The sequence below is a fragment of the Camelus bactrianus genome, chromosome 10 (genome assembly GCF_048773025.1).
Source record: "Camelus bactrianus isolate YW-2024 breed Bactrian camel chromosome 10, ASM4877302v1, whole genome shotgun sequence".
Lineage (NCBI taxonomy): Eukaryota > Metazoa > Chordata > Mammalia > Artiodactyla > Camelidae > Camelus > Camelus bactrianus.
Genome location: NC_133548.1, coordinates 75,048,170 through 75,075,684, shown reverse-complemented (window position 1 = coordinate 75,075,684; position 27,515 = coordinate 75,048,170).

Below are 27,515 nucleotides of genomic sequence, written 5' to 3'. Positions count from 1 at the left end.
GTGGAAAGACATTCGTTCATGTAGCACAAAGGGAACGGGTTGCAGGAGGAAATTTTACTCTGGTTTCTCAGTCAGTTTCCTAGTGCCGGTTTGAAGTTCCTGCAGTTTTCACTGTAAAACCGAATTGGAGCCCTTACCTCCCCATATATATGTATGGAGTGGAGTTTGCAACTGAAAAGAAAATTCATGTTCCCAACAAGCTAGTTGAAGGACGGCTTTCACACACACTTATCTCTCAGAACTGAGCATGTGGAGAGACGTTCGTTCATCTAGCACAAAAGAACGGGTTGCAGGAGAAACTTTTACCCTGGATTCTCAGTCTGTTTCCTAGTGCAGTTTTGAAATTTCTACAGTTATCACTGTAAAATCGGGTTGGATCTCGTACCTTCCCTTATAAATGTATGGAGTGGAGTTTGCAACTGAAAAGAAACTTTGTGTTCCCAACAAGCTAGGTGAAGGACGGCTTTCACACACACTTATCTCTCAGAACTGAGCATGTGGACAGACATTCTTTCATCTAGCCCAAATGGAACGGGTTGCAGGAGAAACTTTTACGCTGGTTTCTCAGTCTGTTTCCTAGTGCCGGTTTGAAGTTACTGCAGTTTTCACTGTAAAACTGATTTGGAGCTCGTACCTCCCCATACATATGTATGGAGAGGATTTTGCAAGTGAAAAGAAACTATGTGTTCCCAACAAGCTAGGTGAAGTGCGGCTTTCACACACACGTATTTCTCAGAAATGAGCATGTGGAGAAACGTTCGTTCATCTAGCACAAAGGGAACGGTTTGCAGGAGAAACTTTTTTTCTGGTATCTCAGTCTGTTTCCTAGTGCCGGTTTGAAGATCCTGCAGATTTCACAGGAAAACCGAATTGGAGCTCGTACCTTACCATATATATATATGGGGTGGAGTATGCAAGTGAAAAAATCTTTGTTTTCCCAACAAGCTAGGTGAAGTAAGGCTTTCACACACACTTATCTCTCAGAACTGAGCATGTGGCGAGACTTTCGTTCATCTAGCAAAAACGAAACGTGTTGCAGGAGAAATAGTACTCTGGATTCTCAGTCTGTTTCCTAGTGCCGGTTTGAAGTTACTGCAGTTTACAAAGTAAAACAGAGTTGGAGCTCGTACCTCCCCATATATATGTATAGAGTGCAGTTTGCAACTGAAAAGAATCTTTGTGTTCCCGACAAGCTAGTTGAAGTACGGCTTTCACACACACTTACCTCTCAGAAATGAGCATGTTGAAAGATGTTCGTTCATCTAGCACAAAGGGAACGGGTTGCAGGAGAAACTTTTACTGTGGACTCTCAGTCTGTTTCCTAGTGCCGCTATGAAGTTCCTGCAGTTTTCACAGTAAAACCCAGTTGGAGCTCGTATCTCCCCATATATATGTATGGAGTGGAGTTGGCAATGAAAAAAACTTTGTGTTCCCAACAAGCTAGGTGAAGGACGGCTTTCACACACACTTATCTCTCAGAACTGAGCATGTGGAGAGACGTTCGTTCATTGAGCACAAAGGGAACGGGTTGCAGGGAAACTTTTACTCTTGTTTCTCAGTCTGTTTCCTTTTGCCGGCTTGAATTTCTTGCAGTTTTCACTAAAAAATCGAGTTGCAGCTAGTACCTTCCATATATATGTATGGAGTGGAGTTTGCAACTGAAAAGAAACTTTGTGTTCCCAACAAGCTAGGTGAAGGACGGCTTTCACACACACTTACCTCTCAGAAATGAGCATGTGGAAAGATATTCGTTCATCTAGCACAAAGGAAACGGGTTGCAGGAGAAACTTTTCTCTTGTTTCTCAGTCTGTTTCCTTGTGCCGGTTTGAAGTTACTGCAGTTTTCACTGTAAAACCGAGTTGGAGCTCGAACCTATCCATATATATGTATGGAGTGGAGTTTGCAACTGAAAAGAAACTTTGTGTTCCCAACAAGTTAGGTGAAGGACGGCTTTCACACACACTTATCTCTCAGAACTGAGCATCTGGAGAGACGTTCGTTCATCTAGCACAATGGGAAAGGTTTGCAGGAGAAATTTTACTCTGGTTTCTCAGTCTGTTTCCTAGTGCCGGTTAGAAGTTCCTGCAGTATTCACTGTAAAACCGAGTTGTATCTAGTAACTCCCCATATATATGTATGGAGTGGAGTTTGCAACTGAAAAGAAACTTTGTGTTCCCAACAAGCTAGGTGAAGGGCGGCTTTCACACACACGTATTTCTCAGAAATGAGCATGTGGAAAGACATTCGTTCATTTAGCACAAAGGGAACGGGTTGCAGGAGAAAATTTTACTCTGGTTTCTCAGTCAGTTTCCTTGTGCCGGTTTGAAGTTCCTGCAGTTTTCACTGTAAAACCGAATTGGAGCCCTTACCTCCCCATATATATGTATGGAGTGGAGTTTGCAACTGAAAAGATAATTTATGTTCCCAACAAGCTAGTTGAAGGACGGCTTTCACACACACTTATCTCTCAGAACTGAGCATGTGGAGAGACGTTCGTTCATCTAGCACAAAAGGAACGGGTTGCAGGAGAAACTTTTACCCTGGATTCTCAGTCTGTTTCCTAGTGCAGTTTTGAAATTACTACAGTTATCACTGTAAAATCGGGTTGGATCTCGTACCTTCCCTTATAAATGTATGGAGTGGAGTTTGCAACTGAAAAGAAACTTTGTGTTCCCAACAAGCTAGGTGAAGGGCGGCTTTCACACACACTTATCCCTCAGAACTGAGCATGTGGACAGACATTCTTTCATCTAGCCCAAATGGATCGGGTTGCAGGAGAAACTTTTTCGCTGGTTTCTCAGTCTGTTTCCTAGTGCCGGTTTGAAGTTACTGCAGTTTTCACTGTAAAACTGATTTGGAGCTCGTACCTCCCCATACATATTTATGGAGAGGATTTTGCAAGTGAAAAGAAACTATGTGTTCCCAGCAAGCTAGGTGAAGTGCGGCTTTCACACACACGTATTTCTCAGAAATGAGCATGTGGAGAAACGTTCGTTCATCTAGCACAAAGGGAACGGTTTGCAGTAGAAATTTTTGTCTGGTATCTCAGTCTGTTTCCTAGTGCCGGTTTGAAGTTCCTGCAGATTTCACTGTAAAACCGAATTGGAGCTCGTAAATTCCCATATATATATATGGGGTGGAGTTTGCAAGTGAAAAAATGTTTGTGCTCCCAAAAAGCTAGTTGAAGGACGGCTTTCACACACACTTATCTCTCAAAACTGAGCATGTGGCGAGACGTTCGTTCATCTAGCAAAAAGGAAACGTGTTGAAGCAGAAATTGTACTCTGGATTCTCAGTCTGTTTCCTAGTGTCGGTTTGAACTTCCTGCAGTTTTCACTGTAAAACCGAGTTGGAGCTTGTACCTCCCCATATATATGTATGGAGTGGAGTTTTCCAGTGAAAAGAAACTTGGAGTTCCCAACAAGCTAGGTGAAGGACGGCTTTCGCACACACTTAACTCTCAGAACTGAGCATGTGGAGAGACGTTCGTTCATCTAGCACGAAGGTGTCGGGTTGCAGGAGAAACTGTTACTCTGGTTTCTCAGTCTGTTTCCTAGTGCCGGTTTGAAGTTCCTGCAGTTGTCACTGAAAAACCGAGTTGGAGCTAGTACCTCCACATATATATTTATGGAGTGGAGTTTGCAACTGAAAAGAAACTTTGTGTTCCCAACAAGCTAGGTGAAGGACGGCTTTCACACACACTTATCTCTCAGAACTGAGCATGTGGAGAGACGTTCGTTCATCTAGCACAGAGGGAAAGGGTTGCAGGGGAAACTTTTACTCTGGTTTCTCAGTCTGTTTCCTAGTGCCGGTTTGAAGTTACTGAAGTTTTCACTGTAAAACCGAATTGGAACTAGTACCTCCCCATATATATTTATGGAGTGGATTTTGCAACTGAAAAGAAACTTTGTGTTCCCAAAAAGGTAGGTGAAGGAAGGCTTTCACACACACTTATCTCTCAGAACTTAGCACGTTTAGATATGTTCGTACATCTAGCAAAAAGGAGACGTGTTGCAGGAAAAATTGAACTCTGGATTCTCAGTCTGTTTCCTAGTGCCGTTTTGAAGTTCCTGCAGTTTTCACTGAAAAACCGAGTTGGAGCTCGTACCTCCCCTTTTATATGTATGGAGTGGAGTTTGGAACTGAAAAGAAACTTTGTGTTCCCAACAAGCTAGGTGAAGGAGAGCTTTCACACACACTTATCTCTCTGAACTGAGCATGTGGAGAGACGTTCGTTCATTTAGCACAAATGGAACGGGTTGCAGGAGAAACTTTTTTTCTCGTTTCTCAATCTGTTTCCTAGTGCCGGTATGAAGTTCCTTCAGTTTTCACTGTAAAACCGAGTTGGGGCTCGTAACTCCACATATATTTGTATGGGGTGGAGTTTGCAACTGAAAAGAAACTTTGTGTTCCCAACAAGCTAGTTGAAGGACGGCTTTCACACACACTTATCTCTCAGAAATGAGCATGTGGAGAGACGTTCGTTCATCTAGCAGAAAAGGAACGGTTTGCAGGAGAAACTTTTACTCTGGTTTCTCAGTCTGTTTCCTAGTGCCGGTTTGAAGTTACTGCAGTTTTCACTGTAAAACCGAGTTGGAGCTCGAACCTATCCATATATATGTATGGAGTGGAGTTTGCAACTGAAAAGAAACTTTGTGTTCCCAACAAGCTAGGTGAAGGACGGCTTTCACACACACTTATCTCTCAGAACAGAGCATCTGGAGAGACGTTCGTTCATCTAGCACAATGGGAAAGGTTTGCAGGAGAAATTTTACTCTGGTTTCTCAGTCTGATTCCTAGTGCCGGTTAGAAGTTCCTGCAGTATTCACTGTAAAACCGAGTTGTAGCTAGTAACTCCCCATATATATGTTTGGAGTGGAGTTTGCAACTGAAAATAAACTTTGTGTTCCAAACAAGCTAGGTGAAGGGCGGCTTTCACACACACGTATTTCTCAGAAATGAGCATGTGGAGAGACATTCATTCATTTAGCACAAAGGGAACGGGTTGCAGGAGAAAATTTTACTCTGGTTTCTCAGTCAGTTTCCTAGTGCCGGTTTGAAGTTCTTGCAGGTTTCACTGTAAAACCGAATTGGAGCTCTTACCTCCCCATATATATGTATGGAATGGAGTTTGCAACTGAAAAGAAAATTTGTGTTCCTAACAAGCTAGTTGAAGGACGGCTTTCACACACACTTATCTCTCAGAACTGAGCATGTGGAGAGACGTTCGTTCATCTAGCACAACAGGAACGGGTTGCAGGAGAAACTTTTACCCTGGATTCTCAGTCTGTTTCCTAGTACAGTTTTGAATTTACTACAGTTTTCACTGTAAAATAGGGTTGGATCTCGAACCTACCCTTATAAATGTATGGAGTGGAGTTTGCAACTGAAAAGAAACTTTGTGTTCCCAACAAGCTAGGTGAAGGACGGCTTTCACACACACATATCTCTCAGAACTGAGCATGTGGACAGACATTCTTTCATCTAGCCCAATTGGTACGGGTTGAAGGAGAAACTTTTTGTCTGGTATCCCAGTCTGTTTCCTAGTGCCGGTTTGAAGTTCCTGCAGATTTCACTGTAAAACCGAATTGGAGCTCGTAACTTCCCTTATATATATATGGGGTGGAGTTTGCAAGTGAAAAAATCTTTGTGCTCCCAACAAGCTAGGTGAAGTACGGCTTTCACACACACTTATCTCTCAGAAATGAGCATGTGGACAGACATTCTTTCATCTAGCCCAAATGGAACGGGTTGCAGGAGAAACTTTTACGCTGGTTTCTCAGTCTGTTTCCCAGTGCCGGTTTGAAGTTACTGCAGTTTTCACTGTAAAACTGATTTGGAGCTCGTACCTCCCCATACATATGTATGGAGAGGAGTTTGCAAGTGAAAAGAAACTATGTGTTCCCAACAAGCTAGGTGAAGTGCGGCTTTCACACACACGTATTTCTCAGAAATGAGCATGTGGAGAAACGTTCGTTCATCTAGCACAAAGGGAACGGTTGGCAGGAGAAACTTTTTGTCTGGTATCTCAGTCTGTTCCCTAGTGCCGATTTGAAGTTCCTGCAGATTTCACTGTAAAACCGAATTGGAGCTCGCAACTTCCCATATATATATATGGGGTGGGGTTTGCAAGTGAAAAAATCTTTGTGCTCCCAACAAGCTAGTTGAAGGACGGCTTTCACACACACTTATCTCTCAAAACTGAGCATGTGGCGAGACGTTCGTTCATCTAGCAAAAATGAAACGTGTTGAAGCAGAAATTGTACTCTGGATTCTCAGTCTGTTTCCTAGTGTCGGTTTGAACTTCCTGCAGTTTTCACTGTAAAACCGAGTTGGAGCTAGTACCTCCCCATATATATGTATGGAGTGGAGTTTGCAAGTGAAAAGAAAATTTGTGTTGCCAACAAGCTAGGTGAAGGACGGTTTTCACACACACTTATCTCTCAGAACTGAGCATGTGGAGAGACGTTCGTTCATTGAGCACAAAGGGAACGGGTTGCAGGGAAACTTTTACTCTTGTTTCTCAGTCTGTTTCCTTTTGCCGGTTTGAATTTCTTGCAGTTCTCACTGTAAAATCGAGTTGGAGCTAGTACCTTCCATATATATGTATGGAGTGGAGATTGCAACTGAAAAGAAACTTTGTGTTCCCAACAAGCTAGGTGAAGGACGGCTTTCACACACACTTACCTCTCAGAAATGAGCATGTGGAAAGATGTTCGTTCATCTAGCACAAAGGGAACGGGTTGCAGGAGAAACTTTTACTCTGCACTCTCAGTCTGTTTCCTAGTGCCGCTCTGAAGTTCCTGCAGTTTTCACAGTAAAACCCAGTTGGAACTCGTATCTCCCCATATATATGTATGGAGTGGAGTTGGCAATGAAAAAAACTTTGTGTTCCCTACAAGCTAGGTGAAGGATGGCTTTCACACACACTTATCTCTCAGAACTTAGCACGTTTAGATACGTTCGTTCATCTAGCAAAAAAGAAACGTGTTGCAGGAGAAATTGAACTCTGGTTTCTCAGTCTGTTTCCTAGTGCCGTTTTGATGTTCCTGCAGTTTTCACTCTAAAACTGTGTTGGAGCTCGTACCTCCCCATATATATGTATGGAATGGAGTTTGCAACTGAAAAGAAAGTTTGTGTTCCCAACAAGCTAGTTGAAGGACGGCTTTCACACACAATTTTCTCTTAGAACTTAGCATGTGGAGAGATATTCTTTCATCTAGCACGAAGGGAACGGGTTGCAGGAGAAACTGTTACTCTGGTTTCTCAGTGTCTTTCCTAGTACCGGTTTGATGTTCCTGCAGTTTTCACTGAAAAACCGAGTTGGAGCTCGTACCTCCCCATATATATGTATGGAGTGGAGTTTGGAACTGAAAAGAAACTTTGTGTTCCCAACAAGCTAGGTGAAGGACAGCTTTCACACACACTTATCTCTCAGAACTGAGCATTTGGAGAGACGTTCGTTCATCTAGCACAAAGGGAACTGTTTGCAGGAGAAACTTTTACTCTGGTTTCTCAGTCTGTTTCCTAGTGCCGGTTTGATGTTACTGCAGTTTTCACGGTAAAACAGTGTTGGAGCTCGTACCTCCCCATATATATGTATGGAGTGGAGTTTGCAACTGAAAATAAACTTTGTGTTCCCAACAAGCTAGGTGAAGGACGGCTTTCAAACACACTTATCTCTCAGAACTGAGCATGTGGAGAGACGTTCGTTCATCTAGCACAATGGGAACGGGTTGAAGGAGAAATTTTACTGTGGTTTCTCAGTCTGTTTCCTAGTGCCGGTTTGATGTTCCTGCAGTTTTCACTGTAAAACACTGTTGGAACTCGTGCCTCCCCATACATATATATGGAGAGGAGTTTTCAAGTGAAAAGAAACTTTGTGTTCCCAACAAGTTATGTAAAGGATGGCTTGAACACACACGTATTTCTGAGAAATGAGCATGTGGAGAGACATTCGTTCATCTAGCACAAATGGAACGGGTTGCAGGAGAAACTTTTGGTCTGGTTTCTCAGTCTGTTTCCTAGTGCCGGTTTGAAGTTCCTGCAGTTTTCACTGTAAAATCGAATTGGAGCTTGTACCTCCCCATATATATGTATGGAGTGGAGTTTGCAACTGAAAAGAAACTTTGTGTTCCCAACAAGGTAGTTGAAGGACGGCTTTCACACACACTTATCTCTCAGAACTTAGCACGTATAGATACGTTCGTTCATCTAGCAAAAAGGAAACGTGTTGCAGGAGAAATTTTACTCTGGATTTTCAGTCTGTTTCCTAGTGCCGTATAGATGTTCCTGCATTTTTCACTCTAAAACTGTGTTGGAGCTCGTACCTCCCCATATATATGTATGGAGTGGAGTTTGCAACTGAAAAGAAAGTTTGTGTTCCCAACAAGCTAGGTGAAGGACGGTTTTCACACACACTTATCTCTCAGAAATGAGCATGTGGAGAGACGTTCGTTCATCTAGCACAAAGGGAACTGGTTGCAGGAGAAACTTTTACTATTGTTTCTCAGTCTGTTTCCCTGTGCCGGATTGAAGTTCCTGCAGTTTTCACTGTAAAACCGAATTGGAGCTAGTACTTCCCAATATATATATGTATGGAGTGGAGTTTGCAACTGAAAAGAAAATTTGTGTTCCCAACAAGCAAAGTTAAGGACGGCTTTCACACACACTTATCCCTCAGAACTTAGCATGAGGAGAGACGTTCGTTCATCTAGCAAAAATGAAACGTGTTGCAGGAGAAATTGTACTCTGGATTCTCAGATTGTTTTCTAGTGCCGGCTTGAAGTTTCTGCAGTTTTCACTCTAAAACTGAGTTGGAGCTCATACCGCCCCATATATATGTATGGAGTGGAGTTTGCAACTGAAAAGAAACTTTGTGTTCCCAACAAGCTAGTTGAAGGACGGCTTTCGCACACACTTAACTCTCAGAACTGAGCATGTGGAGAGACGTTCGTTCATCTAGCACGAAGGGAACGGGTTGCAGGGGAAACTGTTACTCTGGTTTCTCAGTCTGTTTCCTAGTGCCGGTTTGAAGTTCCTGCAGTTTTCACTGAAAAACCGAGTTGGAGCTAGTACCTCCACATATATATTTATGGAGTAGAGTTAGCAACTGAAAAGAAACTTTGTGTTCCCAACAAGCTAGGTGAAGGACGGCTTTCACACACACTTAGCTCTCAGAACTGAGCATGTGGAGAGACGTTCTTTCATTTAGCACAAAGGGAACGGGTTGCAGGAGAAACTTTTATTCTGGTATCTCAATCTGTTTCCTAGTGCCGGTTTGAATTTCCTGCAGTTTTCACTGTAAAACCGAGTTGGAGCTCGTACATCCACATATATATGTATGGGTTGGTATTTGCAACTGAAAAGAAACTTTGTGTTCCCAACAAGCTAGGTGAAGGACGGCTTTCACACACACTTATTTCTCAGAACTTAGCATGTGGAGAGACGTTCGTTCATCTAGCAAAAAGGAAACGTGTTGCAGGAGAAATTGTAGTGTGGATTCTCAGTTTGTTTTCTATTGCCGGCTTGAAGTTTCTGCAGTTTTCACTCTAAAACTGATTTGGAGCTCGTACCTCCCCATATATATGTATGGAGTGGAGTTTGCAACTGAAAAGAAAATTTGTGTTCCCAACAAGCTAGGTGATGGGCGACTTTCACACACACTTATCTCTCAGAAATGAGTATGTGGAGAGAAGATCTTTCATCTAGCACAAAGGGAACGGGTTGCAGTAGAAACTATTACTCTTGTTTCTCAGTCTGTTTCCTAGTGCCGGTTTGAAGTTTCTGCAATTTTTACTGTAAAACCGAGTTGGAGATTGTACCTCCCCATATATATGTATGGAGCGGAGTTTTCCAGTGAAAAGAAACTTTGTGTTCCCAACAAGCTAGGTGAAGGACGGATTTCGCACACACTTAACTCTCAGAACTGAGCATGTGGAGAGACGTTCGTTCATCTAGCACGAAGGGATCGGGTTGCAGGAGAAACTGTTACTCTGGTATCTCAGTCTGTTTCCTAGTGCCGGTTTGAAGTTCCTGCAGTTTTCACTGAAAAACCGAGTTGGAGCTCGTACCTCCCCATATATATGTATGGAGTGGAGTTTGGAACTGAAAAGAAACTTTGTGTTCCCAACAAGCTTGGTGAAGGACGGCTTTCACACACACTTATTTCTCAGAAATGAGCATGTGGAGAGACGTTCGTTCATTTAGCACAAAGGGAACGGGTTGCAGGAGAAACATTTTTTCTCGTTTCTCAATGTGTTTCCTAGTGCCGGTTTGAAGTTCCTTCAGTTTTCACTGTAAAACCGAGTTGGAGCTCGTACCTCCACATATATTAGTATGGGGTGGAGTTTGCAACTGAAAAGAAACTTTGTGTTCCCAACAAGCTAGTTGAAGGACGGCTTTCACACACACTTATCTTTCAGAACTGAGCATGTGGAGAGACGTACGTTCATCTAGCAGAAAGGGAACGGGTTGCAGGAGAAACATTTACTCTAGTTTCTCAGTCTGTTTCCAAGTGCCGGTTTGAAGTTACTGCAGTTTTCACTGTAAAACCGAGTTGGAGCTCGAACCTATCCATATATATGTATGGAGTGGAGTTTGCAACTGAAAAGAAACTTTGTGTTCCCAACAATCTAAGTGAAGGACGGCTTTCACACACACTTATCTCTCAGAACAGAGCATCTGGAGAGACGTTCGTTCATCAAGCACAATGGGAAAGGTTTGCAGGCGAAATTTTACTCTGGTTTCTCAGTCTGATTCCTAGTGCCGGTTAGAAGATCCTGCAGTATTCACTGTAAAACCGAGTTGTAGCTAGTAACTCCCCATATATATGTATGGAGTGGAGTTTGCAACTGAAAATAAACTTTGTGTTCCAAACAAGCTAGGTGAAGGGCGGCTTTCACACACACGTATTTCTCAGAAATGAGCATGTGGAGAGACATTCGTTCATTTAGCACAAAGGGAACGGGTTGCAGGAGAAAATTTTACTCTGGTCTCTCAGTCAGTTTCCTAGTGCCGGTTTGAAGTTCCTGCAGTTTTCACTGTAAAACCGAATTGGAGCTCTTACCTCCCCATATATATGTATGGAATGGAGTTTGCAACTGAAAAGATAATTTGTGTTCCCAACAAGCTAGTTGAAGGACGGCTTTCACACACACTTATCTCTCAGAACTGAGCATGTGGAGAGACGTTCGTTCATCTAGCACAACAGGAACGGGTTGCAGGAGAAACTTTTACCCTGGATTCTCAGTCTGTTTCCTAGTACAGTTTTGAATTTACTACAGTTTTCACTGTAAAATAGGGTTGGATCTCGTATCTTCCCTTATAAATGTATGGAGTGGAGTTTGCAAGTGAAAAGAACCTTTTTGTTCCCAACAAGCTAGTTGAAGGACGGCTTTCACACACACTTATCTCTCAGAACTGAGCATGTGGACAGACATTCTTTCATCTAGCCCAATTGGTACGGGTGGCAGGAGAAACTTTTTGTCTGGTATCCCAGTCTGTTTCCTAGTGCCGGTTTGAATTTCCTGCAGATTTCACTGTAAACCCGAATTGGAGCTCGTAACTTCCCATATATATATATGGGGTGGAGTTTGCAAGTGAAAAAATCTTTGTGCTCCCAACAAGCTAGTTAAAGGACGGCTTTCACACACACTTATCTCTCAAAACTGAGCATGTGGCGAGACGTTCGTTCATCTAGCAAAAGGGAAACGTGTTGAAGCAGAAATTGTACTCTGGATTCTCAGTCTGTTTCCTAGTGCCAGTTTGAACTTCCTGCAGTTTTCACTGTAAAACCGAGTTGGAGCTAGTACCTCCCCATATATATGTATGGAGTGGAGATTGCAACTGAAAAGAAACTTTGTGTTCCCAACAAGCTAGTTGAAGGACGGCTTTCACACACACTTACCTCTCAGAAATGAGCATGTGGAAAGATGTTCGTTCATCTAGCACAAAGGGAACGGGTTGCAGGAGAAACTTTTACTCTGGACTCTCAGTCTGTTTCCTAGTGCCGCTATGAAGTTCCTGCAGTTTTCACTGTAAAACCAAGTTGGAGCTCGTATCTCCCCATATATATGTGGAGTGGAGTTGGCAATGAAAAAAACTTTGTGTTCCCAACAAGCTAGGTGAAGGACGGCTTTCACACACACTTATTTCTCAGAACTGAGCATGTGGAGAGACTTTCGTTCATCTAGCAAAAACGAAACGTGTTGCAGGAGAAATTGTACTCTAGATTCTCAGTCTGTTTCCTAGTGCCGGTTTGATGTTACTGCAGTTTTCACTGTAAAAGCGAGTTGGAGTTCGTACCACCACTTATATATGTATGGAGTGGAGTTGGCAACTTAAAAGAAACTTTGTGTTCCCCACAAGCTAGGTGAAGGACGGTTTTCACACACACTTATCTCTCAGAACTTAGCATGTGGAGAGACTTTCGTTCATCTAGCACAAAGTGAACGGGTTGCAGGAGAAACTTTCACTCTTTTTTCTCAGGCTGTTTCTTAGTGCTGGTTTGAAGTTCCTGCAGTTTTCACTGTAAAACCGAGTTGGAGCTCGTACCTCCCCATATATATGTATGGAGTGGAGTTTTCCAGTGAAAGAAACTTTGTGTTCCCAACAAGCTAGTTGAAGGACGGCTTTCGCACACACTTATCTCTCAGAACTGAGAATGTGGAGAGACGTTCGTTCATCTAGCTAAAATGGAACGGTTTGCAGGAGAAAATTTTTGTCTGTTTTCTCAGTCTGTTTCCTAGTGCCGGTTTGAAGTTCCTGCAGATTTCACAGGAAAACCGAATTGGAGCTCGTACCTTACCATATATATATATGGGGTGGAGTATGCAAGTGAAAAAATCTTTGTTTTCCCAACAAGCTAGGTGAAGTAAGACTTTCACACACACTTATCTCTCAGAACTGAGCATGTGGCGAGACTTTCATTCATCTAGCAAAAACGAAACGTGTTGCAGGAGAAATTGTACTCTGGTTTCTCAGTCTGTTTCCTAGTGCCGGTTTGAAGTTACTGCAGTTTACAAGGTAAAACAGAGTTGGAGCTCGTACCTCCCCATATATATGTATGGAGTGGAGTTTGCAACTGAAAAGAATCTTTGTGTTCCCAACAAGCTAGGTGAAGTACGGCTTTCACACACACTTAACCCTCAGAACTGAGCATGTGGAGACACGTTCGTTCATCTACCAAAAATGAAACGTGTTGAAGCAGAAATTGTACTCTGGATTCTCAGTCTGTTTCCTAGTGCCGGTTTGAACTTCCTGCAGTTTTCACTGTAAAACCGAGTTGGAGCTAGTACCTTCCATATATATGTATGGAGTGGAGATTGCAACTGAAAAGAAACTTTGTGTTCCCAACAAGCTAGGTGAAGGACGGCTTTCAAACACACTTACCTCTCAGAAATGAGCATGTGGAAAGATGTTCGTTCATCTAGCACAAAGGGAACGGGTTGCAGGAGAAACTTTTACTCTGGACTCTCAGTCTGTTTCTTAGTGCCGCTATGAAGTTCCTGCAGTTTTCACAGTAAAACCCAGTTGGAGCTCGTATCTCCCCATATATATGTATGGAGTGGAGTTGGTAATGAAAAAAACTTTGTGTTCCCACAAGCTAGGTGAAGGACGGCTTTCACACACACTTATCTCTCAGAACTGAGCATGTGGAGAGACGTTCGTTCATTGAGCAAAAAGGGAACGGGTTGCAGGGAAACTTTTACTCTTGTTTCTCAGTCTGTTTCCTTTTGCCGGCTTGAATTTCTTGCAGTTTTCACTGTAAAATCGAGTTGGAGCTAGTACCTTCCATATATATGTATGGAGTGGAGATTGCAACTGAAAAGAAAATTTGTGTTCCCAACAAGCTAGTTGAAGGACGGCTTTCACACACACTTATCTCTCAGAACTGAGCATGTGGAGAGACGTTCGTTCATCTAGCACAACAGGAACGGGTTGCAGGAGGAACTTTTACCCTGGATTCTCAGTCTCTTTCCTAGTACAGTTTTGAATTTACTACAGTTTTCACTGTAAAATAGGGTTGGATCTCGTATCTTCCCTTATAAATGTATGGAGTGGATTTTGCAACTGAAAAGAAACTTTTTGTTCCCAAGAAGCTAGGTGAAGGACGGCTTTCACACACACTTATCTCTCAGAACTGAGCATGTGGACAGACATTCTTTCATCTAGCCCAATTGGTACGGGTTGCAGGAGAAACTTTTTTTCTGGTATCCCAGTCTGTTTCCTAGTGCCGGTTTGAATTTCCTGCAGATTTCACTCTAAAACCGAATTGGAGCTCGTAACTTCCCATATATATATATGGGGTGGAGTTTGCAAGTGAAAAAATGTTAGTGCTCCAAACAAGCTAGTTAAAGGACGGCTTTCACACACACTTATCTCTCAAAACTGAGCATGTGGCGAGACGTTCGTTCATCTAGCAAAAGGGAAACGTGTTGAAGCAGAAATTGTACTCTGGATTCTCAGTCTGTTTCCTAGTGCCGGTTTGAACTTCCTGCAGTTTTCACTGTAAAACCGAGTTGGAGCTAGTACCTCCCCATATATATGTATGGAGGGGAGTTTGCATGTGAAAAGAAAATTTGTGTTGCCAACAAGCTAGGTGAAGGACGGCTTTCACACACACTTATCTCTCAGAACTCAGCATGTGGAGAGACGTTCGTTCATTGAGCACAAAGGGAACGGGTTGCAGGGAAATTTTTACTCTTGTTTCTCAGTCTGTTTCCTTTTGCCGGTTTGAATTTCTTGCAGTTTTCACTGTAAAATCGAGTTGGAGCTAGTACCTTCCATATATATGTATGGAGTGGAGATTGCAACTGAAAAGAAACTTTGTGTTCCCAACAAGCTAGGTGAAGGACGGCTTTCACACACACTTACCTCTCAGAACTTAGCATGTGGAAAGATGTTCGTTCATCTAGCACAAAGTGAACGGGTTGCAGGAGAAACTTTCACTCTTTTTTCTCAGGCTGTTTCCTAGTGCCGGTTTGAAGTTCCTGCAGTTTTCACTGTAAAACCGTGTTGGAGCTCGTACCTCCCCATATATATGTATGGAGTGGAGTTTTCCAGTGAAAGAAACTTTGTGTTCCCAACAAGCTAGTTGAAGGACGGCTTTCGCACACACTTATCTCTCAGAACTGAGAATGTGGAGAGACGTTCGTTCATCTAGCTAAAATGGAACGGTTTGCAGGAGAAAATTTTTGTCTGTTTTCTCAGTCTGTTTCCTAGTGCCGGTTTGAAGTTCCTGCAGATTTCACAGGAAAACCGAATTGGAGCTCGTACCTTACCATATATATATATGGGGTGGAGTATGCAAGTGAAAAAATCTTTGTTTTCCCAACAAGCTAGGTGAAGTAAGGCTTTCACACACACTTATCTCTCAGAACTGAGCATGTGGCGAGACTTTCATTCATCTAGCAAAAACGAAACGTGTTGCAGGAGAAATTGTACTCTGGTTTCTCAGTCTGTTTCCTAGTGCCGGTTTGAAGTTACTGCAGTTTACAAGGTAAAACAGAGTTGGAGCTCGTACCTCCCCATATATATGTATGGAGTGGAGTTTGCAACTGAAAAGAATCTTTGTGTTCCCAACAAGCTAGGTGAAGTACGGCTTTCACACACACTTAACTCTCAGAACTGAGCATGTGGAGACACGTTCGTTCATCTACCAAAAATGAAACGTGTTGAAGCAGAAATTGTACTCTGGATTCTCAGTCTGTTTCCTAGTGCCGGTTTGAACTTCCTGCAGTTTTCACTGTAAAACCGAGTTGGAGCTAGTACCTTCCATATATATGTATGGAGTGGAGATTGCAACTGAAAAGAAACTTTGTGTTCCCAACAAGCTAGGTGAAGGACGGCTTTCAAACACACTTACCTCTCAGAAATGAGCATGTGGAAAGATGTTCGTTCATCTAGCACAAAGGGAACGGGTTGCAGGAGAAACTTTTACTCTGGACTCTCAGTCTGTTTCCTAGTGCCGGTTAGATGTTCCTGCAGTATTCACTGTAAAACCGAGTTGTAGCTAGTAACTCCCCATATATATGTATGGAGTGGAATTTGCAACTGAAAAGAAACTTGGTGTTCCCAACAAGCTAGGTGAAGGGCGGCATTCACACACACGTATTTCTCAGAAATGAGCATGTGGAAAGATATTCGTTCCTTTAGCACAAAGGGAACGGGTTGCAGGAGAAAATTTTACTCTGGTTTCTCAGTCAGTTTCCTAGTGCCGGTTTGAAGTTCCTGCAGTTTTCACTGTAAAACCGAGTTGGAGCTCGTACCTCCCCATATATATGTATGGAGTGGAGTTTGCAATTGAAAAGAAAATTTATGTTCCCAACAAGCTATTTGAAGGACGGCTTTCACACACACTTATCTCTCAGAACTGAGCATGTGGAGAGATGTTCGTTCATCTAGCACAAAAGGAACGGGTTGCAGGAGAAACTTTTACCCTGGATTCTCAGTCTGTTTCCTAGTGCAGTTTTGAAATTACTACAGTTTTCACTGTAAAATCGGGTTGGATCTCGAACCTTCCCTTATAAATGTATGGAGTGGAGTTTGCAAATGAAAAGAAAATTTGTGTTCCCAACAAGCTAGTTGAAGGACGGCTTTCACACACACTTATCTCTCAGAACTGAGCATGTGGACAGACATTCTTTAATCTAGCCCAAATGGAACGGGTGGCAGGAGAAACTTTTACGCTGGTTTCTCAGTCTGTTTCCTAGTACCGGTTTGAAGTTACTGCAGTTTTCACTGTAAAACTAATTTGGAGCTCGTACCTCCCCTTTCATATGTATGGAGAGGAGTTTGCAAGTGAAAAGAAACTATGTGTTCCCAACAAGCTAGGTGAAGTGCGGCTTTCACACACACGTATTTCTCAGAAATGAGCATGTGGAGAAACGTTCGTTCATCTAGAACAAAGGGAACGGTTTGCAGGAGAAACTTTTGTCTGGTATCTCAGACTGTTTCCTAGTGCCGATTTGAAGTTCCTGCAGATTTCACTGTAAAACCGAATTGGAGCTCGCAAATTCCCATATATATATATGGGGTGGATTTTGCAAGTGAAAAAATCTTTGTGCTCCCAACAAGCTAGTTGAAGGACGGCTTTCACACACACTTATCTCTCAAAACTGAGCATGTGGCGAGACGTTCGTTCATCTAGCAAAAAGGAAACGTGTTGAAGCAGAAATTGTACTCTGGATTCTCAGTCTGTTTCCTAGTGTCGGTTTGAACTTCCTGCAGTTTTCACTGTAAAACCGAGTTGGAGCTAGTACCACCCCATATATATGTATGGAGTGGAGTTTGCAAATGAAAAGAAAATTTGTGTTGCCAACAAGCTAGGTGAAGGACGGCTTTCACACACACTTATCTCTCAGAACTGAGCATGTGGAGAGACGTTCGTTCATTGAGCACAAAGGGAACGGGTTGCAGGGAAACTTTTACTCTTGTTTCTCAGTCTGTTTCCTTTTGCCGGTTTGAATTTCTTGCAGTATTCACTGTAAAATCGAGTTGGAGCTAGTACCTTCCATATATATGTATGGAGTGGAGATTGCAACTGAAAAGAAACTTTGTGTTCCCAACAAGCTAGGTGAAGGACGGCTTTCACACACACTTACCTCTCAGAAATGAGCATGTGGAAAGATGTTCGTTCATCTAGCACAAAGGGAACGGGTTGCAGGAGAAACTTTTACTCTGGACTCTCAGTCAGTTTCCTAGTGCCGCTATGAAGTTCCTGCAGTTTTCACTGTAAAACCCAGTTGGAGCTCGTATCTCCCCATATATATATATGGAGTTGAGTTGGCAATGAAAAAAACTTTGTGTTCCCAACAAGCTAGGTGAAGGACGGCTTTCACACACACTTATCTATCAGAACTGAGCATGTGGAGAGACGTTCGTTCATCTAGCAAAAACGAAACGTGTGGCAGGAAAAATTGTACTCTAGATTCTCAGTCTGTTTCCTAGTGCCGGTTTGATGTTACTGCAGTTTTCAGTGTAAAAGCGAGTTGGAGTTCGTACCTCCCTATATATATGTATGGATTGGAGTTTGCAACTGAAAAGAATCTTTGTGTTCCCAACAGCTAGGTTAAGGACGGCATTCACACTCAATTATCACTCAGAACTGAGCATGTGGAGAGACGTTCGTTCATCTAGCACAAAGGGAACGGTTTGCAGGAGAAAATTTTATTCTGGTTTCTCAGTCTGTTTCGTAGTGCCGGTTTGAATTTCCTGCAGTTTTCACTGTAAAACCGATTTGGAGCTCGTACCTCCACATATATATGTATGGAGTGGTGTTGGCAACGGAAAAGAAACTTTGTGTTCCCCACAAGCTAGGTGAAGGACAGCTTTCACACACACTTATCCCTCAGAACTGAGCATGTGGAGAGACGTTCGTTCATCTAGCACAAAAAGAACGGGTTGCAGGAGAAATTTTTACTCCGGTGTCTCAGTCTGTTTCCTAGTGCCGGTTTCAAATTACTGCAATTATCACTGTAAAACCGAGTTGGAGCTCGTACCTCCCCGTATATATGTATGGAGTGGAATTTGCGTCTGAAAAGAAACTTTGTGTTCCCAACAAGCTAGTTGAAGGACTGCTTTCACACACAATTATCTCTCAGAAATGAGCATGTGGTGCGACGTTCGTTCATCTAGCAAAAAGGGAACGGGTTGCAGGAGAAACTTTTACTCTGGTATCTCTGTCTGTTTACTAGTGCCGGTTTGAAGTTCCTGCAGTTTTCATTGTAAAACTGAATTGGAGCGCGTACCTCCCCATATATATTTATGGAGTGGAGTTTGCAACTGAAAAGAAACTTTGTGTTCCCAACAAGCTAGGTGAAGAACGGCTTTCATACACACTTATCTCTGAGAACTGAGCATGTGGAGAGACGTTCGTTCATCTAGCACAAAAGGAACGGGTTGCAGGAGAAAGTTTTACCCTGGATTCTCAGTCTGCTTCCTAGTGGTGGTTTGAAGTTACTGCAGTTTTCACTGTAAAACCGAGTTGAATTTCGTACCTCCCCATATGTATGTATGGAGTTGATTTTGCTGCTGAAAAGAAACTTTGTGTTCCCAACAAAAAAAGTGAAGTACGGCTTTCACACACACTTATCTCTCAGAAGTGAGCATATGGTGCGAAGTTCGTTCATCTAGCAAAAAGGGAACAGGTTGCAGGAGAAACATTTACTGTGGTTTCTCAGACTGTTTCCTATTGCCGGTTTGATGTTCCTACAATTTTCACTGTAAAACCGCGTTGGAGCTAGTACCTCCCCATATATATATATATGGTGTGGAGTTTGCAAATGAAAAGAAATTTTGTGTTCCCTTCAAGCTAGGTGAAGGACAGCTTTCACATGCACATCTCTCAGAACCTAGCATGTGGAGAGACGTTCGTACATCTAGCACAAAGGGAACGGGTTGCAGGAGAAACTTTTACTCTGGTTTCTCAGTCTGTTTCCTAGTGTCGGTTTGAAGTTCCTGCAGTTTTCACTGTAAAACCGTTTTGGAGCTCGTACCTCCCCATATATATATATGGAATGGAGTTTGCAACTGAAAAGAAACTGTGTTACCAACAAGCTAGGTGAAAGACGGCTTTTACACACACTTATCCCTCAGAACTGAGCATGTGGAGAGACGTTCGTTCATCTAGCACAAAGGGAACGGGTTGCAGGGGAAACTTTTACTCTGGTTTCTCAGTCTGTTTCCTTTTGCCGGTTTGAATTTCCTGCAGTTCTCACTGTAAAATCGAGTTGGGGTCATAACCCCCCTATATATGTATGGAGTGGAGTTTGCAACTGAAAAGAAACTTTGTGTTAGCAACAAGCTAGATGAAGGACGGCTTTCACACACACTTATCTTTCAGAATTGAGCATGTGGAGAGACGTTCGTTCATCTAGCACAAAGGGAACAGGTTGCAGGGGAAACATTTACTGTGGTTTCTCAGTCTGTTTCCTAGTGCAGGTATGAAGTTCCTACTATTTTCACTGTAAAACCGCGTTGGAGCTAGTATCTCCCCATATATATATATGGTGTGGAGATTGCAACTGAAAAGATACTTTGTGTTCCCAAAAAACTAGGGGAAGTACGGCTTTCACACACACTTAACTCTCAGAACTGAGCATGTGGACAGACGTTCTTTCATCTAGCACAAAGGGAACGGGTGGCAGGAGAAACTTTTACTCTTGTTTCTCAGTCTGTATCCTAGTGCCGGTTTGAAGTTCCTGCAGTTTTCACTGCAAAACCGAGTTGGAGCTCGTACCTCCCCATATATATGTATAGTGTGGAGTTTGCAACGGAAAAGAATCTTTGTGTTCCCAACAAGGTAGGTGAAGGACGGCTTTCACACACACTTATCTCTCAGAACTGAGCATGTGGAGAGACGTTCGTTCATCTAGCACAAAGGGAACGGTTTGCAGGAGAACCTTTTACTCTGGTTTCTCAGTCTGTTTCCTAGTGCCGGTTTGAAGTTCCTGCAGTTTTCACTGTAAAACCGAGTTTGAGCTCGTACCTCCCCATATATATGTACGGAGTGGAGGTTGCAAATGAAAAGTAACTTTGTGTTCCCAAAAATCTATGTGAATGACGGCTTTCACACACACATATCTCTCAGAACTGAGCATGTGGAGAGACATTCGTTCATCTAGCACAAAGGGAACGGGTTACAGGAGAAACTTTTACTCTGGTTTCTCAGTCTGTTTCCTAGTGCAGTTTTGAAGTTACTACAGTTTTCACTGTAAAATCGGGTTGGATCTCGTACCTTCACTTATAAATCTATGGAGTGGAGTTTGCAACTGAAAAGAAACTTTGTGTTCCCAACAAGCTAGGTGAAGGACGGCTTTCACACACACTTATCTCTCAGAACTCAGCATGTGGAGAGACGTTCGTTCATCTAGCACAAAGGGAACTGGTTGCAGGATAATTTTTACTCTGATTTCTCAGTCTGTTTCCTAATGCCGGTTTCAAGTTACTGCAGTTTTCACTGTAAAACCGAGTTGGAGCTCGTACCTCCCCGTATATATGTATGGATTGGAGTTTGCTTCTGAAAATAAACTTTGTGTTCCCAACAAGCTAGGTGAATGATGGCTTTCACACACACTTATCTCTCAGAACTGAGCATGTGGAGAGACGTTCGTTCATCTAGCACAAAGGAAACAGTTTGCAGGAGAAACTTTTTCTCTTGTTTCTCAATCTGTTTCCCTGTGCCGGTTTGAAGTTCCTGCAGTTTTCACTGTAAAACCAAGTTGGAGCTCGTACTTCCTATATATATGTATGGAGTGGAGTTTGCAACTGAAAAGAAACTTTGTGTTCCCAACAAGCTAGATGAAGGACGGCTTTCACACACACTTACCTCTCAGAACTTAGCATGTGGAAAGATGTTCGTTCATCTAGCACAAAGGGAACGGGTTGCAGGAGAAACTTTCACTCTTTTTTCTCAGGCTGTTTCCTAGTGCCGGTTTGAAGTTCCTGCAGTTTTCACTGTAAAACCGTGTTGGAGCTCGTACCTCCCCATATATATGTATGGAGTGGAGTTTTCCAGTGAAAGAAACTTTGTGTTCCCAACAAGCTAGTTGAAGGACGGCTTTCGCACACACTTATCTCTCAGAACTGAGAATGTGGAGAGACGTTCGTTCATCTAGCTAAAATGGAACGGTTTGCAGGAGAAAATTTTTGTCTGTTTTCTCAGTCTGTTTCCTAGTGCCGGTTTGAAGTTCCTGCAGATTTCACAGGAAAACCGAATTGGAGCTCGTACCTTACCATATATATATATGGGGTGGAGTATGCAAGTGAAAAAATCTTTGTTTTCCCAACAAGCTAGGTGAAGTAAGGCTTTCACACACACTTATCTCTCAGAACTGAGCATGTGGCGAGACTTTCATTCATCTAGCAAAAACGAAACGTGTTGCAGGAGAAATTGTACTCTGGTTTCTCAGTCTGTTTCCTAGTGCCGGTTTGAAGTTACTGCAGTTTACAAGGTAAAACAGAGTTGGAGCTCGTACCTCCCCATATATATGTATGGAGTGGAGTTTGCAACTGAAAAGAATCTTTGTGTTCCCAACAAGCTAGGTGAAGTACGGCTTTCACACACACTTAACTCTCAGAACTGAGCATGTGGAGACACGTTCGTTCATCTACCAAAAATGAAACGTGTTGAAGCAGAAATTGTACTCTGGATTCTCAGTCTGTTTCCTAGTGCCGGTTTGAACTTCCTGCAGTTTTCACTGTAAAACCGAGTTGGAGCTAGTACCTTCCATATATATGTATGGAGTGGAGATTGCAACTGAAAAGAAACTTTGTGTTCCCAACAAGCTAGGTGAAGGACGGCTTTCAAACACACTTACCTCTCAGAAATGAGCATGTGGAAAGATGTTCGTTCATCTAGCACAAAGGGAACGGGTTGCAGGAGAAACTTTTACTCTGGACTCTCAGTCTGTTTCCTAGTGCCGGTTAGATGTTCCTGCAGTATTCACTGTAAAACCGAGTTGTAGCTAGTAACTCCCCATATATATGTATGGAGTGGAATTTGCAACTGAAAAGAAACTTGGTGTTCCCAACAAGCTAGGTGAAGGGCGGCATTCACACACACGTATTTCTCAGAAATGAGCATGTGGAAAGATATTCGTTCCTTTAGCACAAAGGGAACGGGTTGCAGGAGAAAATTTTACTCTGGTTTCTCAGTCAGTTTCCTAGTGCCGGTTTGAAGTTCCTGCAGTTTTCACTGTAAAACCGAGTTGGAGCTCGTACCTCCCCATATATATGTATGGAGTGGAGTTTGCAATTGAAAAGAAAATTTATGTTCCCAACAAGCTATTTGAAGGACGGCTTTCACACACACTTATCTCTCAGAACTGAGCATGTGGAGAGATGTTCGTTCATCTAGCACAAAAGGAACGGGTTGCAGGAGAAACTTTTACCCTGGATTCTCAGTCTGTTTCCTAGTGCAGTTTTGAAATTACTACAGTTTTCACTGTAAAATCGGGTTGGATCTCGAACCTTCCCTTATAAATGTATGGAGTGGAGTTTGCAACTGAAAAGAAAATTTGTGTTCCCAACAAGCTAGTTGAAGGACGGCTTTCACACACACTTATCTCTCAGAACTGAGCATGTGGACAGACATTCTTTAATCTAGCCCAAATGGAACGGGTGGCAGGAGAAACTTTTACGCTGGTTTCTCAGTCTGTTTCCTAGTACCGGTTTGAAGTTACTGCAGTTTTCACTGTAAAACTAATTTGGAGCTCGTACCTCCCCTTTCATATGTATGGAGAGGAGTTTGCAAGTGAAAAGAAACTATGTGTTCCCAACAAGCTAGGTGAAGTGCGGCTTTCACACACACGTATTTCTCAGAAATGAGCATGTGGAGAAACGTTCGTTCATCTAGAACAAAGGGAACGGTTTGCAGGAGAAACTTTTGTCTGGTATCTCAGACTGTTTCCTAGTGCCGATTTGAAGTTCCTGCAGATTTCACTGTAAAACCGAATTGGAGCTCGCAAATTCCCATATATATATATGGGGTGGATTTTGCAAGTGAAAAAATCTTTGTGCTCCCAACAAGCTAGTTGAAGGACGGCTTTCACACACACTTATCTCTCAAAACTGAGCATGTGGCGAGACGTTCGTTCATCTAGCAAAAAGGAAACGTGTTGAAGCAGAAATTGTACTCTGGATTCTCAGTCTGTTTCCTAGTGTCGGTTTGAACTTCCTGCAGTTTTCACTGTAAAACCGAGTTGGAGCTAGTACCACCCCATATATATGTATGGAGTGGAGTTTGCAAATGAAAAGAAAATTTGTGTTGCCAACAAGCTAGGTGAAGGACGGCTTTCACACACACTTATCTCTCAGAACTGAGCATGTGGAGAGACGTTCGTTCATTGAGCACAAAGGGAACGGGTTGCAGGGAAACTTTTACTCTTTTTTCTCAGTCTGTTTCCTTTTGCCGGTTTGAATTTCTTGCAGTATTCACTGTAAAATCGAGTTGGAGCTAGTACCTTCCATATATATGTATGGAGTGGAGATTGCAACTGAAAAGAAACTTTGTGTTCCCAACAAGCTAGGTGAAGGACGGCTTTCACACACACTTACCTCTCAGAAATGAGCATGTGGAAAGATGTTCGTTCATCTAGCACAAAGGGAACGGGTTTCAGGAGAAACTTTTACTCTGGACTCTCAGTCAGTTTCCTAGTGCCGCTATGAAGTTCCTGCAGTTTTCACTGTAAAACCCAGTTGGAGCTCGTATCTCCCCATATATATATATGGAGTTGAGTTGGCAATGAAAAAAACTTTGTGTTCCCAACAAGCTAGGTGAAGGACGGCTTTCACACACACTTATCTCTCAGAACTGAGCATGTGGAGAGACGTTCGTTCATCTAGCAAAAACGAAACGTGTGGCAGGAAAAATTGTACTCTAGATTCTCAGTCTGTTTCCTAGTGCCGGTTTGATGTTACTGCAGTTTTCAGTGTAAAAGCGAGTTGGAGTTCGTACCTCCCTATATATATGTATGGATTGGAGTTTGCAACTGAAAAGAATCTTTGTGTTCCCAACAGCTAGGTTAAGGACGGCATTCACACTCAATTATCACTCAGAACTGAGCATGTGGAGAGACGTTCGTTCATCTAGCACAAAGGGAACGGTTTGCAGGAGAAAATTTTATTCTGGTTTCTCAGTCTGTTTCGTAGTGCCGGTTTGAATTTCCTGCAGTTTTCACTGTAAAACCGATTTGGAGCTCGTACCTCCACATATATATGTATGGAGTGGTGTTGGCAACGGAAAAGAAACTTTGTGTTCCCCACAAGCTAGGTGAAGGACAGCTTTCACACACACTTATCCCTCAGAACTGAGCATGTGGAGAGACGTTCGTTCATCTAGCACAAAAAGAACGGGTTGCAGGAGAAACTTTTACTCCGGTGTCTCAGTCTGTTTCCTAGTGCCGGTTTCAAATTACTGCAATTATCACTGTAAAACCGAGTTGGAGCTCGTACCTCCCCGTATATATGTATGGAGTGGAATTTGCGTCTGAAAAGAAACTTTGTGTTCCCAACAAGCTAGTTGAAGGACTGCTTTCACACACAATTATCTCTCAGAAATGAGCATGTGGTGCGACGTTCGTTCATCTAGCAAAAAGGGAACGGGTTGCAGGAGAAACTTTTACTCTGGTATCTCTGTCTGTTTACTAGTGCCGGTTTGAAGTTCCTGCAGTTTTCATTGTAAAACTGAATTGGAGCGCGTACCTCCCCATATATATTTATGGAGTGGAGTTTGCAACTGAAAAGAAACTTTGTGTTCCCAACAAGCTAGGTGAAGAACGGCTTTCATACACACTTATCTCTGAGAACTGAGCATGTGGAGAGACGTTCGTTCATCTAGCACAAAAGGAACGGGTTGCAGGAGAAAGTTTTACCCTGGATTCTCAGTCTGCTTCCTAGTGGTGGTTTGAAGTTACTGCAGTTTTCACTGTAAAACCGAGTTGAATTTCGTACCTCCCCATATGTATGTATGGAGTTGATTTTGCTGCTGAAAAGAAACTTTGTGTTCCCAACAAAAAAAGTGAAGTACGGCTTTCACACACACTTATCTCTCAGAAGTGAGCATATGGTGCGAAGTTCGTTCATCTAGCAAAAAGGGAACAGGTTGCAGGAGAAACATTTACTGTGGTTTCTCAGACTGTTTCCTATTGCCGGTTTGATGTTCCTACAATTTTCACTGTAAAACCGCGTTGGAGCTAGTACCTCCCCATATATATATATATGGTGTGGAGTTTGCAAATGAAAAGAAATTTTGTGTTCCCTTCAAGCTAGGTGAAGGACAGCTTTCACATGCACATCTCTCAGAACCTAGCATGTGGAGAGACGTTCGTACATCTAGCACAAAGACAACGGTTTGCCGGAGAATATTTTACTCTGGTTTCTCAGTCTGTGTCCTAGTGCCGGTTTGAAATTACTGCAGTTTTCACTGTAAAACAGCGTTGGAGCTAGTACCTCCCCATATATATATGGTGTGGAGTTTGCAACTGGAAAGAAACTTTGTGTTCCCAACAAAATAAATGAAGTACGGCTCACAAAATCTTATCTCTCAGAACTGAGCATGTGGAGAGACGTTCGTTCATCTAGCACAAAGGGAACGGGTTGCAGGAGAAACTTTTACTCTGGTTTCTCAGTCTGTTTCCTAGTGTCGGTTTGAAGTTCCTGCAGTTTTCACTGTAAAACCGTTTTGGAGCTCGTACCTCCCCATATATATATATGGAATGGAGTTTGCAACTGAAAAGAAACTGTGTTACCAACAAGCTAGGTGAAAGACGGCTTTTACACACACTTATCCCTCAGAACTGAGCATGTGGAGAGACGTTCGTTCATCTAGCACAAAGGGAACGGGTTGCAGGGGAAACTTTTACTCTGGTTTCTCAGTCTGTTTCCTTTTGCCGGTTTGAATTTCCTGCAGTTCTCACTGTAAAATCGAGTTGGGGTCATAACCCCCCTATATATGTATGGAGTGGAGTTTGCAACTGAAAAGAAACTTTGTGTTAGCAACAAGCTAGATGAAGGACGGCTTTCACACACACTTATCTTTCAGAAGTGAGCATGTGGAGAGACGTTCGTTCATCTAGCACAAAGGGAACAGGTTGCAGGGGAAACATTTACTGTGGTTTCTCAGTCTGTTTCCTAGTGCAGGTATGAAGTTCCTACTATTTTCACTGTAAAACCGCGTTGGAGCTAGTATCTCCCCATATATATATATGGTGTGGAGATTGCAACTGAAAAGATACTTTGTGTTCCCAAAAAACTAGGGGAAGTACGGCTTTCACACACACTTAACTCTCAGAACTGAGCATGTGGACAGACGTTCTTTCATCTAGCACAAAGGGAACGGGTGGCAGGAGAAATTTTACTCTTGTTTCTCAGTCTGTATCCTAGTGCCGGTTTGAAGTTCCTGCAGTTTTCACTGCAAAACCGAGTTGGAGCTCGTACCTCCCCATATATATGTATAGTGTGGAGTTTGCAACGGAAAAGAATCTTTGTGTTCCCAACAAGGTAGGTGAAGGACGGCTTTCACACACACTTATCTCTCAGAACTGAGCATGTGGAGAGACGTTCGTTCATCTAGCACAAAGGGAACGGTTTGCAGGAGAACCTTTTACTCTGGTTTCTCAGTCTGTTTCCTAGTGCCGGTTTGAAGTTCCTGCAGTTTTCACTGTAAAACCGAGTTTGAGCTCGTACCTCCCCATATATATGTACGGAGTGGAGGTTGCAAATGAAAAGTAACTTTGTGTTCCCAAAAATCTATGTGAATGACGGCTTTCACACACACATATCTCTCAGAACTGAGCATGTGGAGAGACATTCGTTCATCTAGCACAAAGGGAACGGGTTACAGGAGAAACTTTTACTCTGGTTTCTCAGTCTGTTTCCTAGTGCAGTTTTGAAGTTACTACAGTTTTCACTGTAAAATCGGGTTGGATCTCGTACCTTCACTTATAAATCTATGGAGTGGAGTTTGCAACTGAAAAGAAACTTTGTGTTCCCAACAAGCTAGGTGAAGGACG